The sequence below is a fragment of the Anser anser genome (assembly GCF_964211835.1).
Source record: "Anser anser genome assembly, chromosome: 15".
Classification (NCBI taxonomy): domain Eukaryota; kingdom Metazoa; phylum Chordata; class Aves; order Anseriformes; family Anatidae; genus Anser; species Anser anser.
In genome coordinates, this window is record NC_139736.1 from 4,541,977 (window position 1) to 4,563,133 (window position 21,157).

Genomic DNA, 21,157 nt, shown 5'->3' on the forward strand with positions numbered 1-21,157 from the left:
TCCAAGATCACTGAGTCCAACCTCTGACCTAACACTAACAAGTCCTAGTCCTACACTAAACCATATCACTAAGCTCAACATCTAAACGTCTTTTAAAGACCTCCAGGGATGGTGACTCCACCACCTCCCTGGGCAGCCCATTCCAATGCCTAACAACCCTTTCAGTAAAGAAGTTCTTCCTAATACCCAACCTAAACCTCCCCTGTCGCAACTTTCGCCCATTCCCCCTCGTCCTGTCACAAGGCACGTAGGAGAACAGACCAACCCCCACCTCTCTACAGCCTCCTTTAAGGTACCTATAGAGAGCGATGAGGTCTCCCCTGAGCCTCCTCTTCTCCAGGCTAAACAACCCCAGCTCCCTCAGCCGCTCCTCGTAAGACTTGTTCTCCAGACCCCTCATCAGCTTCGTTGCCCTTCTCTGGACTCTCTCGAGCACCTCCATGTCCTTCCTGTAGCGAGGGGCCCAAAACTGAACACAGTACTCGAGGTGCGGCCTCACCAGAGCCGAGTACAGGGGGACAATCACCTCCCTAGATCTGCTGGCCACACTGCTTCTTATACAAGCCAGGATGCCGTTGGCCTTCTTGGCCACCTGAGCACACTGCTGGCTCATATTCAGCCGACTATCCACCAATACTCCCAGGTCCTTCTCGGCCAGGCAGCTTTCCAGCCACTCATCTCCCAGCCTGTAGCGCTGCTTGGGGTTGTTGCGCCCAGGGTGCAGGACCCGGCACTTGGCCTTGTTGAACTTCATACAGTTGACCTCAGCCCATCGCTCCAGCCTATCCAGATCCTCCTGCAGAGCCTTCCTTCCCTCAAACAGATGGACACACGCACCTAACTTGGTGTCATCTGCAAACTTACTGAGGGTGCACTTGATCCCCTCATCCAGATCATCGATAAAGATATTAAGGAGGACTGGCCCCAGTACTGAGCCCTGGGGGACGCCACTAGTGACCAGCCTCCAACCGGATTTGACTCCATTCACCACAACTCTTTGGGCCCGGCTATCCAGCCAGTTTTCAACCCAACAAAGCATATGCCAGTCCAAGCCACACGCAGCCAGTTTTTTGAGGAGAATGTTGTGGGAAACGGTGTCAAAAGCCTTACTGAAATCAAGGTAGACCACATCCACAGCCTTTCCTTCACCACTAAGCGTGTCACTTTGGCACATTTCATCAGCCGAAATGTGCTGAGGCACATTTCATCAGCAGAGAAAAGCACATTACTTTCCTGCTTTTACTCCATATATAACAAGAAGCAACTGGCCACCATTAACCACTCGTGTAGAATACAGATTTCAAACTGGTTCAAAACATTTAAATCAACAGCTGAGTTTAATAAAAACACTCACACAACTAGACTATTTTCCTTGCAAGACCAGTAACGTGCATGGAAGGAATCTAGCATACAGCATCAGCTGGGACAGACACTTACAAGAAGGGGAGAACACAAAACTACTCTGCCTGAATTTGTAAGCTTGCTGTATCTGCCAACTAGCGGGATTTCAGATCTGAGAAAGGAAAACAAAACAAAACAAAACAAAGCCTAAGAGAACAGTCTTTTACCTCAATCGGCCAGTAAAAATATATTCACTGAGTCAAAAAGCAAAAATGAGGAGGTGTTGGGAATAGGCTTTTCTGCACATAATGATATACTACAGGCTTTGGGCAGCAGAAGCAAGAGCACAGTGTGTTTCCTCGGCTTTCACACCGGAAATGGCTGCTTCCAAACCACCCATCACCACAGAGAAAGCTTATTTTTTAATTCAAATCAAAGGGAAATGCTGAAGAACTCCAGAGCACAACCATGTGACATAATGCACTGCTCAAACAAACAAACAACAGAACAAAAAAAAAAAACCAAACCACTGTAGCATGTGTGGAATTATATATTCATTTTTCAAGTAAAACTTTAACATTAAGTTCAAGCTCTAGCTTCTGTCTCATGGGAACGCAGGATACTCAGAATTATCTGAACTCGAAAGGTGACAATTCTGATGGCAGTTCCTCAGCCCATCCCCAACACCTTATCTTTCAGAGTACGCCAACCAAGAAGATGCTTTTCTCTCTGCTCCACATTTGATTGTGGAAATTTAAAAAAAATAAATCTTTGTGAGACACCATTCTCTGTACTGCCGAAGCCGCTTCTAGCTCTTCTGCGCAAATTCTTTGAACTTAGAGAAATCAGAGTTTAAACTGGGTCAGAAGACACAAAAGATAGACTCTTAAATATTTCCTCTCCAACAGCTTATAATATAGCCAACAGGAAGCAACACCTGAAGAACAGACAACTTTTAAAATTCAACGATAACTGTAAAGATCTGATAACTTTTTTCCGGGGTATTTTTGTGCAAAAGAGAACTAGAAGAAAGCAAAAGAGAACTAGAAGAAGCATAGTTAACAAACTCCTGGGTCAGACATTTCTAGTCCTTTCTCACTAGGAATTAGGTGAGGCAAACAGGAAGGCAGTTTGCAGAAAGAACCTACTCTGAAAAAGCTTTCATCAGCTGCACTAGGAAAAGCTGTTTGAATTTCAAAAAAACCATTTTTCTCCATCCCCTCAGCACCAGCTAGCTCTCTAATCTCAAATCTTTAAAATAAAACATCCGAGGAATAGAAGGACAAGCAGTTTGCAGGTAATAATATTTGGACTATATGCCTAAAATCAGATTACTGAAGCATGAATTCACAAAGCTTTCAAATTAGATGGATGAAAAATTAGTCTGCATATTTTATATCGTGAATGTATATGAAATACTAAGGTGGCAAAGCTGATCTTATTACACAGTGGCAGTACTTTCTGCACGTGGAAATTTCTGGTTACCTCGTTTGTACAACTTCAAGCACAGAATGTTAGTGCTGCCAGTGAGAGATGTGGCAAGTTGTCAGCAGTGTCAATCTCTGAACGTATATCAATGTTAGTATCCTTTCTATAGTCATTAGAAGCCTAACAGGTGCCAAGCACCTACAAGCCCTCTTGAAGTAATGTCATTAAACTATATATGTAGATTGCTTGAGAATTATGGGTTTAGTCTGTTAAATACCAACTCATGTACTTGTTCTTTGGCCTACAAAAGATGAATAACAAATTTTGTTCAAAGTTTTCTCCTTTAGTTTTCGTATTTGGTTAAGATTTTATAAATAAATAATGAAAAAGTAGTATTATGCCAGAGAATGTTAGAAAAGAGACAAAAGTGTGCTTCTCCCAATTCTGAAAAGATGTTCAAGTTTTATACCGCTATAAATGGAGTAGTATCATAAAGTTTGAGAATCCACTGCTGAGCACGAAAGATGAAAACTAAAAACTGTTCCAACAATCCCAAGTCTGGCAAGAAAACAAACAGGAAGAAAAAATTCTGTGGCTCAGCTGCTGACCTTTCTATACGTGAAAATAATTTAAGAATTTTAATAAAGCAAAGATCCCCATTAACATGTTAGACTATCATCAATATTAACTAAATGCAGAAAACAATGTACTCATCTGAATAAACAAAATTCAGTCGTGTGCCATTTGATTATGATTCTATGATTACTACTCTCAGAAGACTGACCCAGTTCCAACTCAGTGGGAACAATGAATTCCTCTAAAAAATCATTTTCCTTTTTTATTTATAAAATTGTAGGCAAGGAAAAGGTAGTCAAGAAACTTAATGGGATATTTCATTTTTTAAATCCCATAAACTCAATGACGACTCTAAAGACTGTTTTATTAGTAATATTGATCCTCTTTAGCCAGCCTTCCATTTTAAAAATAGATTTAATTACTTATCTTTTTACAAGATATCTATGTTGTCTCCTCTACCTGACATAATTAAAAAAAAAGGAGCAGATTCAAAAATGTGTTTGGATACAAAGCTACTGTTGAAACTCACAGTACTCCAAAGAATTGGGTTCCTGCAGCTCCACTGAAGACAGAAGTACTTGCAAACTCATCTACAAAGTCTCCTCTCTTTGCTTGTCCCTAAAACTGTTCAGCATTTTTCAGCTCCAAACAGCAAGCAAACACAGTCCAGTCTCTCTAAGAGAAAAGTAAATCTTTACTACTTGCTCAGTTTAAGAAATCTTTGATATTAATGAGTATAATACTGAGACTTACTATACCATGAAGTTCCAAAGAGGAGGCCAAGAGGAGACCTTGTCAGAGATTGACTGGGACAAAAGAATGCAGAGAGACCAAATGGAGATGACAGACAACAAGGGGGGAAGTAAAAGGATGGAGGTTTGTGGAGTTTTTTAATTATTATTTTTCAATCTTCTGTTGAGTGCTAATTCTAGCTTAGCATTCATCTTCATCCTTGCAAATGTAAATCAATTTACTTTTTCCAGTTTCAAATTTTGTAGATAAAACTATTTCTCATTTAACTTTTCCGACTAAGAGAGATACAAAAATGAGGTGAAGTGGAAAGAGATGATAGCTCATTATCCTTCTTTAACTTTTCTGTTCAATATGTTTTCATCCTACATTTATTTTGCAATTCAGTATGCTACCTATTACTATTTTTTTCGTTTTGTCTTTGTTCTTGTTATTGTTTTAATTTAAAAAAACTACTTAGATTACAATGTATGAATAGGTGCTTTTGGTGCTTTTCATTACCAATTTATTTTGTGCATGTACATAGCTACTAGTATGATTTTTTTTTTTTTAAATCTTCTTCAGCTTTACCTACTGGAGATACCCCACATAATAAACTCATTTTCTTGCCAACATATGTACATATTTTCGGTCACTCAGAGCCTTGATTAAGCTCCAGTGAATGACTACAGGTGAGATGCCCTCTGAGCCCCTGGTTCCCAAGCCAGTGTGCCATGGAATATCCTTCATCAGCATTCCAGTTTATGTAACTAAATTCCATGAAGATAATACTGCAGCTGTCTGATTAATTCATTTTCATAACATTTCCCACTGTAGTATACCACTCCTGTTTTATTTCACCATCTGAATATTTCAGTTTTACATATTTTGCTTCCCCACTGAGATGCTTCTGTAATTTCCCCCGTCTTCCCATTTCTTTTGCCGTACACTGCTTTCATGTTTCCTACTGCTTTGCCAGATTTAAGTCTTCTGAGTCATTTCGGTCCCCGCTGCATGTGTTCCACTCCTGTACCATTAGACGATCCCCATACTCCTCTTGTGCATTTCTTCAGGCCAGAAGATTACAGATGTACTGAACTCTGAGGTAAGCAGTGGTTCTCAGCAGGGAAAAAGTTGATAACTTTTGATAAGGTAAATTGATAAGGTAACTAAGACCGCCCAAGTACTGTGGGGAGCAGGCCACTCATGAAAATGGCCAACAACATAACCATTTTCTCATTACACACCGCAGTTTTCACCTAACTTCTTACAATTCACATCGGTAGCTACATTCAGTGTAAAACACACTGTTTACTGCAGGGACGTAAGCCCATGAAGGCCTGCCACTGGCCATAGCTGAGTGCAGCGAGTATGAGCAGGAACAAAATCATAAAAACTGGCTACCAAATAAATAGGAGCCATAACAACACAGCTCTGAAGAGGAAGCTGGTGACAGCTCCCTGTGCTGCAATTCGCTTTCAAAGTCACAAAAACCCTTTTGAACTTCTTGTATTCCCCTGACTAATGCCATCATTATTTCAACACTGGCTGTTCAGAGCGAAACAGGTGCTATCTTGTCAAACGAGACTCTCCTGCTTTCATCATCCTGGAGTTATTCATTGTGTATTGTTACCGCTGACAAGGTTTTGGGTTGCCTGGATACCAGGTCATGCTGATATAACTGCTAGTGATCTCTGCATAACCAAACTTTTGGGTGAGAAGTAAGCGAGGGGAGGAACGGTGTGGAAAAGAGTCGCTTTATTCCCATCTGTTGGCCTCCCCGCCAAAGAAGTTCCACGAGCTTCTCTCAGAGGGATGCGGAGTGAGGAGCGGTGGAACGCTTCCAGCACCTGATTAAAATGATTCACTCTATAATAAGCTAACATTTCTCCCTTCATTTCTAAAAGCTTTTCTTCCTCACTACTTAAAACAGTCTGCCAGATTCCTAAATAGAAGGGAAAGATTAATCTGTGCTAAATTACCTGATGTGGTTTTAAAATTATCCTGACAAAAGTAGAACAAAGTTTGCCCAAGGAAGCAAAGACTGGAGTACTCACCTCCTCCTCCCTCTAACACAGCATTCAGGTACGAACACTACGAGCCGCCAGCCCCATCCAATCCAGAGAAATGCTTCCAGCTACCTCACAAAGGTGGTTAGATTCAGTTGAATCAGATTTTTGTCCTGAATTTTCTTTGTAGCTCTCAGGACAGATGGTTTTCAGAGATAAATGTTTTTCAGCCACCTGCCTCCCTAAAATTTCCCAGGAACTTTTCCTGTAAACATGGTATGTGTACAAAGACCGTTATAGAAGAGGTTTTATTTTATGTAAACCGTTCTTTGTCAGAGCAATAATTAAGGTTTTTACTTATAAGGCATTGTTTTCCATTCTGATGCTGGAGACTCTTACTGTCATTGTCCTGGGACAGGAATTTTTCAACAATAGTAGACAGAAAAAAGCCTGACCTCACCTGTTGGCTACAAGGTGCTGGTAATGACAGAATTAAACTCTGCAAAATTCTGCAATTTCTTGCAGAGATCTGTGATTTAACTCTCTAAAACAACTGTTTCGTTGTTTTTATAAATGGTTCTGACTTTCAAGATGCGAAGTGTAAATCTCCAAACTTCTGAAGATATATACACCAGAGAAATCCGTCTAAGTCAATGGCACTCGCTCTCATGTAGCCAGATAAAAAGGTTTCTCTTAAGTAATAAGCTTTGGCAGCTTGCTCAGGCATATCAATTGAAATGCTCAAGTTCCTTGAAATGCTACTCAAGCCTTTAATGTTTTAAGCGAATTTTATATGGGAGACATCATTTATCATACACAGCTTAGAACAAGGTAGAATTAGAAAAACTAACAAGTTTTTGTTGGCTGATGCCCTGCTAATTCTGGGCAGGCGGGTTTTGAAGAAGTCATGAAAACCACCTGCTCTTAAATGGAGAAAAATATGCCTGGCCATGCTTTTATAGTTAATCTAGCATGTTAATTAAAAACAATCTTCTCAGTGCCTCCAAGAAAGTCATTAGAACAGCAATTGAAAAATACAGATAAACACTCTTGACCACATCAGGTGAAAAGAAAGATGCAGAATGGGTGAGGTAGCATGCAGGAATTAAGAAAGCACACTTGAACTTCCAACCAAGCAAACAAAACTGCTTTTAATTCCTGGATATCAAAAGATATTTGAATTTACAACAGATATAAAAAGGAACGGTATAGGACCGGGGAGGAGGAAAGAAATTCACTAATATGAAGAAGTTGCAAGAGATTTAAATGGATTGTTTTACTAATCTAAAACCATATTGAATGTATAATTGTTTACAAAGGAGTAACTATTTTTCTCTCTTCAAAACATTTTATCAGTTTCATTCAAAAGGAAATGTCAAAATATACAAGTTTGTGTCAGAATTCATGTGCATAATGGAATACATCATGAATCCTGTGGAAAGACTTCAATTGACTTCCTCCTCCTAGGCCTGCCATACAAATGGAAAACTAAAACCCTAACATCGGGAAAACAGTGGTGAAGCAGCTTTAAAGTGGAGCAGTACATGTTTTCAGAATTGGGAAGAACTGGGCAGGAAAAATGTTTAAGAAAATGTACATATCAATTGACTTGTTGCCCAAAGTCTGTAAGAATTTTTGAACGTGGACCTGTGACTCAAGTACAGCCATAAAATTCCCTGAGACCCTGACGAGCAATACTAATAGGCATGCAACTTGCAACACTTTTTAACATGTATTTTTAATTTAATCCATTAGAGCCACAAAGGAATAATGTATTAAAGTGATAAGTCTGTACATTCAGTAAATAAATATCAAAGTGAAAGTCATGAAAGCTTTAGGAAAAAAAATCTACCAGTCAGAAAAGAAAAAAAATTCAAAGCCCTTGAAGGAATACATCACAGAAAAAATAAATTGATCTACTAAATTAATTAAGTAAATTGATTGTAAAAATTTACTACTCTATGCAAGTATAGAATAAGTCTCATGGGAAGGAAGTTACCAGAGTCAATTTGAGCCTTTCAACCATGAGGAACTTGTAAAGCACTTCATAAACTCTTTCAATACCACTGTCGAAGAAAAATAAAAACTTCCTATACACTAAATGCTAAATACCTCAAACAATAACCCGCAATGTAACTTCCTGTATTGCTTTTTGCTCAGTGTCCCTAGCTTGTCCGTTTTTATTAAAACCAAAATAAAATATATAATTCTTTCAGTGCACTTTTAAATATGCTCACAGCATGTGAAAAATCCTATATAGAAAGCATCCACTTTTTTGCCTTCTTTTAGTTGACTTGTTGGGTATTTATTCAATAGAAAAACATAAGATTTCCATTTTACAAATTCACCAGTTTTGAGAAGCAAGCACCTTCCTAAACTTCCTATGCTGGCCTTTCAAAGAACCGCCCATGAATAACAACCCATTTCTCTTAATCACAGAGCTGTGCCCATGAATCACAGAACCAGCTATTTCTAGAGCAGCCACGAGAGACCATCTGGGTAAGTCTTCCAGTGTAAGGCAGGACAGCAATACCTCAATTATTCCAAAGAGAAATTTGTCCTACCACATTTACAAAAATTACCTATAAAGGATATGTCAAAAGCTCTTCTCACAGGGAAGTATCAGTACCTATTCATTCTTACAGTTAAAAACAAAACAAAAAAACAGCTAGCTTTAATCTTCCTTACAATAAATTAAATGGATTTCTTCTTGTTCTATCTCCTTTCCCCACAAGCTACACAGAAAAACTGATCATCGTCCACTTAATAATCTAATATACAGTAGAAAATGTTATCACGTTCCTTCTTAATCTTCTGGAACTAAACAAATCCCATTTCTCCATCTTGTCATCATTTGCCAGTTCTTCTGGGAGAACTGCTTACCCCCAGCCTCGCATCTCTGAGGAGACTTGATCTTCTTCCAGTTAACCCGGCAACAGACACAATGAAAGAATTTCCAAGTTTATAAAGAACTGGTTGTGATCATGAAAAGCGCTTCAATGTTTCTAACAGATATGCTAATTAACAGAGATAACCAGCCTTAATCACACTAATTACACTACAGATTAAAGGTATTTGGAATTTGACACAGCTTCTTCCATGCATCTATAATACATTATGGTGACCTTAAGCAGCAACCTGGAATAAATATATTAGGATGTTTCTTCAAAGAATGTTTAACATAATTTAACCATAAAATTTAAAAGACAAGAACTAAAGAAGCAGCAATCATAGTTTTTGCGATTTCTGCTCTTGTTCAGTACTGGGGGGAAAGAAAACCCTGTCAACTCTGGTGAAGATCAAGATATTTCTCGTACTCGCTGACTGGAATTTCAGTTCCTTGTTATTGATTCACTGAATGTGCATGACAGGCCTGTGTAACGGCTCAAAGACACGGGGGAGCTGGAGGCAATGCTACGAATACGTAACCTGTTGTACCTGGGGCGCCGCGGCTCAACTGCGGGCATCACCTGCCACTGTGGCATCCATGGATTGTGCAGCTTCAGTCTGACAGCTGCAAGAGGATTTTAACATTAAGATGGAAGCCCTGCATCCTAGCAGAAAGGGTTGAGTTCAATTAATACTGCGTAATCGCTGTCCCAAAGCCATTCCGTTCCTTTCATTACTATGAAGCTTCCAGTGTCAACAAAAGCAGACTAACACCTTAATATAGACAATTTTTGTTCATTTGCTGCCTATGTAGCCCTCTTCATAGCTCTCACTGTTCACCTAGAGGTTTTTCACTTCCTTCACAGAATATCTGGCAACTCTCAAACTGCCCTGCACATTTTTTTCTAGGAAGGCTGGCCCAAAAAGGTGATTCTTAATTTTAGAGTGCATGAAATCACCTTCTGTGCTGTCAGAGGTGTTTTGTCAGCTTTCTTGCAAAAATCTCACTGCTCCTTTTAGACTGCAACCTCTTTGCTGTCCCTGTTTCTGATCCTCAGTGGCACCCCTCCTCTTTTCAACCTCCTGTAGCAGAGCTTTACACAAGACCATCTGATTAAGGTCTGAGGTGTGGAATGATGACACTATGACCTATAAAATATTCTCTACCCATTTTTTTTTTTGTGTTAAATTTTGTTTCTTTTCTCATTTCAACAATAATAAATCCCATGACAGGATCACAGTCTCATTGATGCCGAAAGGTTTCTACAGTAAAGAAGAGTATGAACATAAAAATGTTAAATGTCTGTAGAAGCTGGAAGGAAAACAATGTAGTAATTTTATTTTAATTGCTACCTGCACATTGTCTTATAAGGTCAATTCGAAATGTATAGATTTAAACTAATTAACCAACTTACTTGTAAACATTGTATTTGTTCTGGTTTTTTGCATTCAAAGATTAAGAACTGAAAATGACAAGGCAGCTACAGCTTCTCTGTACTACACAAATTAATACAGACATGCATGGATGAACTACAGGAGAAAGGAATGGTGCAGGAATCTTTTCTATATATTGCAGTCATTATTACATCAGTTCAGACTTCCTTTATACATCTGTGAGGCCTTAAAAAGTTCAAATCAGTCTGAGCCCTATTCTAGGATAGACACATTGTTTTCCACAAACAGTTATTTGTTTAGGCACAACTCAGCAGTTATATGTAACACGCTGTAAATTGTACCCACTCAGATTTGCTTCAATTCCTTTAGTCTACCTCACCCTGTTCCTTGTGAGGTGTGCAAGGATATGTAACTGTTGTAATGCAGGACATGCATATGTGAAGAGGCAAATTAAATGCCTGATTAAATAAGTTAGTTCCTTCATTGCTTGTTTTCCTCCTCTTCCTTCATCAGCTTCTTAACTGCTCGCTTGTTCGAGCCAGCTTGGTAACAGAATACATCTTCTCAGCTTTAATAGGACCTAATACTTATACAAACAGATACAGACATGTGGATTTAGATCTCCTAATCTATTTTAGATTGACTTCCTCCTGAGGTGTGATTAATTTGCCTCTAAACAGGCATCTAACACCATGAGAGATGACTTGGGAAACGACACTCCACAGGCAGAGCACAAGGCACAAGACATACCGGAGACCTGTGTCCTTCTGGAGCTGCACCTGGAGGCAAGCAGGACAGCACCATCTGTCCAAAACGGCACCAGGCTCTACCCTCAGGCAACTGACTCGTGACGTGAGTCACTGCCAACACTCACAAAACCAGAGAACTTGAAGATAAATGGCAAGATACAAACTACTGAATTGATAACGGCTTACATAATATTCTTCTAGGCACCAGATATGTTCACTCAGGCTCCCTCAACCGTCAGTGCAGCAAGTTTCAGTCTAACAGAGTGAAAAAGGGATTCCACTAGTAGTTGCAGACAACGTAGTTCCTCTGTCGTCATTTCCAACATTTATTAAAAGGACATTTATTATACCTTTTCTAGTAATTACCTGCTACATATGCCTGTTAGGTCTTGACAAGAAGAAGCAGGATTAACCCAAATCCTACTTCCGTGTAAACATTCCTTGAACAGGCAGGTGTATTTGTGAAGTCTATCTCAAAACATCAATTAAATTGTTTTGCTAGGTCAGGAAGTGTTTCTGTGCTAACCTCTCACTTGTTTAAAAAGGCCTCTGGTTTGAACAGCCTTGTGAGCTAAGTAATCTGTTCAGAGTTACTTTCTAACAAAACTAAGAATTTACTCTTATTTTTATTTCCTGATGGTGATAGGATCTCAAGACAGGAATTGAGTTAGAGAATGTTGAAACACACGTAAGTAACCTGAAGTTAAACTGCAGCTGCACAGCTACAGCCAGCAATAAGAGGGTGCAAAACCACCACATGCTAGAGACACTCCTGTGCTCACTGGGTGCACTTGGCGTGTACCTGGGAGAGCGATGGCCTCACCTGGACTTGGCTGAAGTGGCTGAACACTCTTCTTCTACCCTGCCTCGCAGGCAGAGGTTATTAAACCACGGATCAGCTCTCTACTTGCTACAATGTCAGTTCAAGCTTATTAGCTCAAGTTTTCTCCTGTGGTTTAAACCAGGATGGCAAGACTGCACTGAAGCACTTGGGGAGTGTTTGTATTACCAGCTCTACTCTGGGATGAGTCTCTAGTTGACAGGAGACACTGATACCAAGGCGTTACAACTTCTTAAATCACACCAACCTATCAAAAGTGAACATAAGTTTAAATCCTAATATACATTATATTTATATTTTTAAGTAGTCGGTGTTTGGTTTCATCAGTTTCATGGGAATCTGGGCAGGAAGGCAAAAGCATCTGTGTTCCTCTCAGGATTCACGTTTACCTGGAAAAGCTAGCCTAAAGAAAGATGGATGGAAACTTTAGCGTAACAACTATTTCATAAAAGCAACCCATAAGAACACTCCTACTTTAAGAGAGAATTATTCAGACTAACTGCTCCTGTATTCAGATGCAGGATTTTGGAGGGTGGGAAACAGTAAAAACAGTAAAGTTCCTGTGACACTTTAGTTGACTGAACGCTAGTCCATGGCTGCAGTCAATTTAGCTCTTGCTGATTAAATTACTGGTGACTAGATATAACTATTGTAATATACTGACCTTTTTCTTGATACAAAGTTTCATGTAGAGAACATATTTTTCCATTATCTGACATCATTACTAATGACCTGCTCCATTATCCTTTAGTAAGCTGAAGCTTTCTAAGAAAGCTTTTTTTTTTTTTTAATTAAAATAATTAATAAAGGGTTCTACATGGTTAACTGCTAAGCTTCCTGGTTTTGGCTGGGATAGAGTTATTTTTCTTTAGAGTAGATTGTATGGTGCTGTGTTTTGGATTTGTGATGAAAACTACCATAAAAAAATCTGCTTAAATTGCTACATTTGATTACAGTTAAATTAACCAATGAAAAAAATACTTACAAAAAATAAGAAAGTTTCTATGTTTTTTTCCCATTAACAAAAGCACACAAGTTCTACTCCAAGCTTACCAGTGGTATCTTCTGAAGAATATCTCTATTGAAGTGCTTCAAAAGAAAGGCAATTCGCATATTTCTGAACACAGCATGCAAACCATTAACTTCTGTCAAGTCACATTATTTGCCACTGTAAGCTGGCAATATTAAGCATGTATAAGACATGGATTAAAGACGTAAATAAAAAACTGATAGTTTACTACTGCGATTTTGGAGTCCTGTTTAACACAAGCTGTTTTCTGAGCCAGCTTTCTCTTCTCATGTTAAAAGATACCTCAAACGTTTATAGTCCTCAAGACACGAGAACTATCCAAAGATACCTTACGCCATACTCATCTGTTCTCCTGTTAGATGTTAAAATAACTTGAGAACTGTTATTTGGTATAGGTTAGCAACACAGTACCCAAACTACACATCTCACCATTCTCCGCTTCATTCTCCTCTGAATGCACTTCTGGCCTGTCTCCTCAACCTGCCAACAACCCCACCAAGCCCACTCCTCCTCCTAAGCATATGTAATAAATAACTAGAAAAGCTTCTTAGTGCTAATATTTTATCCTGACAATCTCTTATTTAGCTCAACTAAAGACACGGTGTTGAGGTGATATTTATATTCTTGTGAGTTCTATCATCGTATTGTTGGAGATGACAGTTTGACTGCAATAAGTGAAATTTATCTACACAAAGGGCTTTATGAAGATGCATATGAAGGTGAATCTCAGTTACAAAGTAAATTAAAACATACTGCATTTGAACAGAACAGAATCGTGACTGAACATGTCAAAGTAAGCAAAGGAAAAAGCAAATCTGTCATCATGATAACTGCAAGCTTCAAAACCGGCTTCTTTTCTTTTTATTACATTACTATTTGGAGTATTTCTTTCCTCACTCATTTTCTGATGGTTAAAGTAAATACTCTGAGGAGCCAATAAAATTTAAACCAAGCAGGTCATGTCACGTTGTCCTCTAAAATTACAGAAAATGGTTGACGGCATTACTCATGGTTCCTGAATGCCGGTTGTTGTAAATCCCCAATGTAAACATTTCTAAAATGAAGTGGGGTTACTCTGTTTATCCTAAACCATCTCCAGTTACACTGATCTCCAAAAACCACATTTATACCGTCATCCTTAACCTTCCATATTTACAATTTCAATGGGATGGATCACAAATCTCTCAGTGTATGGACAGATGTTCAAAAGTGACAAGTTACCAAGGCTTAGAAAATCTCTTCTAATCATCTGAGCCATCACAGCTGACTGTGTATAGTCAAGAGTTTACATTAAAAAGGCTGAAAAAAAGTGGAGACTATTAAAAAAATTATCAGCACCAGAAATTAATCCTAGAGCTTCTTGCTGCACTTTTCAACATTCTCCATTTCTTTAAGTCTTTCTAGAAACATCATCTTTCATTCTAATTCCGGGCTTTTCTTCTTAAATGCCTTGCAAACAGGTTTTCATGTTTTAACTGGATGAGAAATACATCTCTCATCTCTCTTAGGCAGTTGCTCACTTTACGTTCTTTATTCCTGTAACCCTCTCCTTCAAGGACTTTTCTGTTTTAGAAAAAAAACTGACTGACAATTAATTTAGTGCATTTATCACAATGATTTAAATAGTTAGATGAAAATTCTTCCTAATTCAGACAGTTTTGTCATGTAGAGAAGGTGTAGAAATCCTCTACTCACAGTATTAATGTTAAAATAACATGAATCTATCCCAAAACTTTTATCTTCTCATCACCAGATGGTTTACCTACTAACATTTCCAAAGGCTACTTGGATAAATTAAAGCCAATTTTTATGATACATTTCTAAGAACAAATCTCATACTTTCTGCTACTGTAAAAACAACATCTAATTCGATTTACTGTGTTCCCCATTTAGTGATTCCAATTATACATTAGATCTGTACACACAAACAAACAGCAGTCAGATAAAATCAATGCAGCAACAAGATTCCCTTTTAAATGAAAAGTATTTCAACTCTCTTTTGCCAAGCAAACAATCATTGAGTGGTACTTTTTCTCAGTGTCTATTTATGATGCGAGCCAAAATGAAAAAATCAATGCCCTTCAACAGAGGGAAGCATCAGCGTCTCTTTGTAACCACAGTAAATGACCCATTCTTGTTCCTTATCACAGCCATGCCACCTTTGTAAAGCTTAAAAAACACATTCCCGGGAATGTCAGTCAGAAGAGGAAACCTCTCTAATGATCCTTCACTAGGAAAGAGGTTGTAGAGCTTTCAACAAACTGTTATGTACTGCTCACAGACCGAGAAAATCTCCTCAGGTATCACTTGGTTCATTTTATCAGAAAGGACAAAGAAAATTATATTAGTGTTAGAAAACACTGATACCACCAAAAATCATATGAAATGTTACCTCTGCTGTTTTTTGAATCTGTGCTTTCTTTGAACTTGATCATCTACTTAATATTTTTTTTTTAAACGAGCTTTCATAGATCATTTGAAAGCACTCACAAGAAATTTAGAAAAGGGCAGAAAATAAAGTTAAGCATATTTCATTCTACAAAAATTCTTCCAAAAACCTTGCATTTGAGGCTTAGCTGAAGCTACAAAACAAACATCTGATAATAATTTCTTGTTGTGTACCTTGCCGATGTTCAATGAATGGCATAAACTAATCCAGTTCTCTCTGAACTCATGAACTACTTCAGAAGCCTGAGTGTTACTAAGATTAAAAATAGAACCATTTCGTATAACTTTCAGCAACAGCATAGAGTGTAAAATATTGAATGAAGTTTTAACTTGCTCTAGTATAAGGAACCAAATAAGAGGTGGCACTCGAGCTATGAGACCACCTTCAGGCTTAGGAAAAAAATAGAAGATATTTTCTTAGCTTTAAGAGCAGCTTACAGCTGAAATGTCTTTTCTAATCTTATTGTTTACATATAATCTGCATTTAATATCATCTTTGTTTTTATTTTGCAGCTACCGTCCTCCTGCAGGACCCTATTTGTCTCCAGATGTTGATCAGTACTAATTCTTTTTACTAAACGTCTTCTAGATCTGAACCCTTTTTCATACTGGGGCTTGGTAATCACAACCTTTTGTACTTTTCCATTAGCATAAGCCAAGGCCTCCCAGGTACAGAAAGTGATTGCAGTCAATTGAAGTCAGGTGTCATGCAAACAGATGCCATGCAAATTTTTTTAAAATAATTTTGCAAATATACTTTATTCTAGCATTATAACTGGCAAGTAAAATGGGAAATTTATAGATTCCCCTCTCTTTCTTAATGTTGTGTAAGCACATTTTAGAGCAGACTCAATTTAATGTTATATGAAATTGGATTTTGACTGCTGTAATTTCAGATACTTAATTGCAATTACAAGCTCTGTTTTTAAAGAAACTGTAATTCAATAGTCACATGGTCCAAAAGCCTTCCTCCTGAAGAAAAAAAAAAACACAGATATACTGTTGCCTTGAAATGTTTACTTAATAAATATCTCCACTGTTCCGCAGAGAAGACTATCACTGGGCATGGAAATATTAGAAGTATTCAATAATTTCCTCATAGGAGAAGCGGCATTTTGTTTAGCTTCCTGTTGTCATCTGCTCTTCAATGACTGAGGAAGGGAGTTCCAAAAAGTCAACAGCCCTACAGCTGGCATCCAAATACCCAGGAAACTGCTGGAATTTCTCTCTCCAACTCTTCAGCCAAGGAAGAAGCTGATGAACTGTATTTTAACCCGAGAAAACATCCCATGCTAAACATGGCTATGCAGTGCCTTTTTTTGATGATTCACAAGGTACTGCTCTGGATGCAGAGTTAATCCCCACCTGAGTGGAGGGTCACTCTAACACATTAATCCTTAATCAGCTCAACTCAGTGATGATAGGGCAGATTGTGAAAATGCTGCAGCTGGTGTACAGTAGAGTAAGAGTTCAAGAAATTTCTCCCACTGCTATTAGTAAAGGCTTAGAATTTTTGCCAACACAGTAAATTCATCTAGATTTAAAGCTATTTCTTTATCAGAAAAAGCCTTGATATATATGCAATTGTATCATAAATATCTGCATAGGGAGTGTAGAAACCTAAACTCTGAACCTCAGTTGTTTTTTAGTGATTAAAGGACAAATTATTTCTGGGTACAAGTATAAGCATTCCATTTTTACTAACACACAACCATATCTGTTAGGAGATTTGGTCCACATAACACCCAGGAAACCTTTTCTAACTCAGCCCTTTGTGAAACAGCCAAGCAGAAAAGATGAAAGAAATAGAAGAAACGCATATTGCCCTCTTGCTGAACAAAGTTTAGAGAGTCAGATGAATACCCTGAAATATCATTCAAAAAGTTTTAACTTTTTTTTTTATTATTCCAGAACTCCTGGACTCCAACACTCTTCCACTACCAGGAGAAGTGCTAACACTTGATCATTAAAGACCTGGCCAAGATTTTTTATTCCCCTTCCCCCCACCTTTTTTGAAAGATCCTCTGGTTTTCAACCAAATGCAATCCTGTATTTACCTTGTCTAATACCTCCAGATGTTTGCATCAGTCCTTTAACTTTCCATCAAATTCAGTATAATCTGTGAATGTTGATTAATGTATTATTTAGTCTCCTTCCTAAACAATTTCTACAAATATTAAATAGTAGAGACATTTTCATAAATCTGTGTGGTCATACTGATATGGTTTGCTGTTTATATTTTGATTTTTTAAGTCTAATTTTTTAAAGAAGAGAATGTGAATGTGCTACTCTTGCTTTGTAAGTAGACAAGGTATGTAAAATTCTTTTCTGTTCACAAATTTGTAGTTTTTACCACATTTAAATTACGTTTATGATTACATAAGGGTGCATAAATTTAATAATAGTTAATAACAAAAAATAGTGAACTTACAGAGACAGCCAATATATGCAGATTCAAAACAAAATTAGACAAATGCATGGACAGCAAGTCTATAACCAGATACCGGAAGAACTGGGCAGGAATAAAGAATCAGCATCCCTAATCCAAAAATCATGGTTGCTGGAGGAGAACAAAGGAAAAAGCTATATGGCTGTATGCTCTCACTTTGCTACCGGCAAGGCAGAATACAGGACTTGATGGACCATTAGTCTGAGCCAACAGGGCATTTCTTATGTTCTAATGGAATACCTAATTTGTCTTTTCTAAAAGCCAATTAGACACCACACAAAACAGATTTTATCATCAAGATAGGACAACCTGTAAATGGAGTATTCAAAACTAGTAGTGTTTAGAGAAATGCAACTTCTGTTAAGAGAATGCTGACTATATGTGCTGTTATTTTGGATTAGACAGAGCAGTAAGAGCGCATTATAAATTAGCGTTCAAGGGATGTTGATCATTTTAAAATCAGAACAAAGTAAAATGACTGGGTTTCCATATATCATTTTACGTATATTTTTCTATAAAGTTTTTCATGCTGCATGATTCAAGGTCATTTCCAAGATTTTATTCCCATAAACTGGATTTCAAGGAGAATTACAATGGACATGCAGAAGTGGAAAACTTGTTCCTTTCTAGCTTGTAGGGCTGCAATGCAGCAAACACGAACAATGTTGGAAATTTCATGAGGAGATTAAATGTATGTCACCCTACTTCAGGTACCATTTTACAAAACTGTCTGAAATATACCCCAAAGTTACCAACATTCAGAAAAGTAGAGTAAGATCTTTCAAGCAACATGGTCAGAAAAGGGAGAGAAATTGCTGTAGTACTTCCATGTATCTCCAAACTTAATCTTTTAATTTTTTTTTTTTTTTGCTTAACCTGCATACATAGAAACAAAGCTGTAAATGACAGCAAAGAAAAATGTGACGAATTTTCTTTTTTGTTGTTGTTGTTACGGTTCTAAATTCAGTTACTTTGCCCAGGACTGATAACCTCTAACGAGACTGTCATTTATTTTAAATACTGGAAATATATTGCCAGTCATATAAGCCTACAGGTTTTACCCATCTTTGAAAGATTTGTTAAAAATTAACATTAGCAGATAAGAACCAATCGGTTGGTTCCTTTAACACATCTGGAATAAATTAGCACATAAGCCTTCTATTTAGTCCACACTATCATATGGATCATAGCTATTTATCTAATTTCATTGTATTTGTTCTGCCTATTCCTAATACGTATTTTTAGTTTGTACCTAATAGATTCATACCTGACTTAGTTTAAATTTGCTTCTGCTACATTTTAAAAGCTTTTGCCTTATCCAATGCTTTGAAATGAGGTCAGCTATTAGTTAAGACTGAAATCTCTCCTTCATCAGAGCCACCCATTTGCAATTTGCACAGAGGAAACATCTTTTCACGTAAGTCAGTGGCACATCAATGAAGACTAACAGCTTGTGGTTCAGTCCATTTTTACTGAACGGTAGAAATCAAGCGAAGTAGGTCAGCATCGTCGCCCCATAAGGTTTATCAGTAAGTTTCCTAAGTGAAAGCTCAAACACTAGATCAAAGCCTCACCTAGACTGACACACTCAAGGATCCCTCTAGGATGTGCTTCCTTATGAAAACTCTTGTTAGGTTCCATGGGAGCTTAAAGCCTGCACAAATGAAACGCTACCATTTCCTTGTTGTTGTACTTTACAGCTCCTTGAAAAACACTGTTATTCTCTCCAAAGACTGTAATTGAAAGTTATAAGTTATAAAAACTGATTTATTCTTGCTGAAGGACTATTTAAAATGATCTGAACTAACTGAAATTTAAAGTTTAAAAACCACATCAATAGTTCTATCCTCAACGTTTATTTAAAAGAGATTTAGAACAGAGCAGTATGATATAATTTAAAAGTGAATTCAACAGTTGTTTTTGCTCCCTTAGAGAGCAGTTACTGCCTGTCATATAATTAAGTGAATATGCCACTGACAGAATACACAAAGCAGCAGGGAGTACAGGAAAATACAGAAGCTTCTTGTATATCCGTAAGCCTTTCGGCTCACCACAGTGAGAAAAACCTGTCTAATATATTAAAAAGAGCGAATTAAAAGACATGATCAGAAACACAAGAAATTGCAAAAGAGAAGTTCTATCATTATATTTCATACTGGGTGTGAATCAGTCCAGATGATGCTCGATGAATTTTATGACATATTACAAAACATGCTGTACATTTTATCTCACATATACACTTTATCTTGCATAAATTTAAAATTGATAAAAGTCAGCTAACAATAATAATGCACCTTGAAGAGCTACGTTGAAAGAAAGAATTTCACACAGCTTCCATCCACACTGAACACTGCAGTATCAAGGGTTTATCTACTCTATTTGAATCAGCCTAATACGTATATACAAGTGTAGGCACCTTTGAATTTTTTTTTTGTCTTCAATTATGAGACCCTCTACAATAAAGAAAAGGAAACAGCAGGTTCTTCCTCTTCTCTAGACAAGAATACAGTGAACAGAAGCTTTGGACTAGTGAATTTTGCTTCTCATACAAAGGTATATGTAAGTTATCATTATAAACGTCCAGATTCCTCAACACAAGACGAGACGTTTAACGTTACAACTACAAAGCTAGAAGACTTCCCCATGAGATATAAAACTGGCATTAACATGCCATATTTTAGACAGCAGTCAGTAACTCTTCCAGGAATATTTATCAGACTGTCTCATCTCTAGTCACTACTCCAGTGATACAGTATTCTCTTCTTAAGCATCACCAGCAGATATCATTACGTGTGTTCAGAATGAAACTGCAAATATGATAGAAACAGGCTAGTCAAAAATATTTTCATATGTAATTTTTTGGAAAACAAATTACAAAACTTTTCTTATAAAAAGGGACCTTTTCACAAACATAGGTATTGTTTCACTAAGTTTCAAAAGATATTCATTGTGCTCATAATATTGTTCAATGTCTTTACTCTTTCCTTCATATTGTCTTTGTATTGTAAATAAAGGTTTTATACGCATCCTCCACAAGCGTCTAATTTTCTTGCACACTTCAAGAGAGATTAAAAAAATCTTAAGGTATTTTAAGAAATTTGAGCAAGGTAGGAGAATGTTTTGTTTTAAATCTAGGTTTTAGAATTAGAATGATAGCAGTGCTTCTTTGGAATTTCTTATTCCCTTCCTTTCTGCCAGTTTCACTTATTTAATACCTTAAATCGAGTACAAGTTTCTCATTATCTTCCTATAGTGGAGGACCCTACATGAATG

The 21,157-nt window shown here is 37.5% G+C and overlaps 1 protein-coding gene across 8 annotated transcripts in view; it reads right to left on the bottom strand.

Annotated features, from left to right (window-relative positions):
* The window catches only part of SDK1 (sidekick cell adhesion molecule 1), a 395,409-nt gene that overhangs the window by 236,907 nt on the left and 137,345 nt on the right, over positions 1-21,157 (bottom strand). The gene's annotated exons all lie outside the window — the stretch shown is intronic.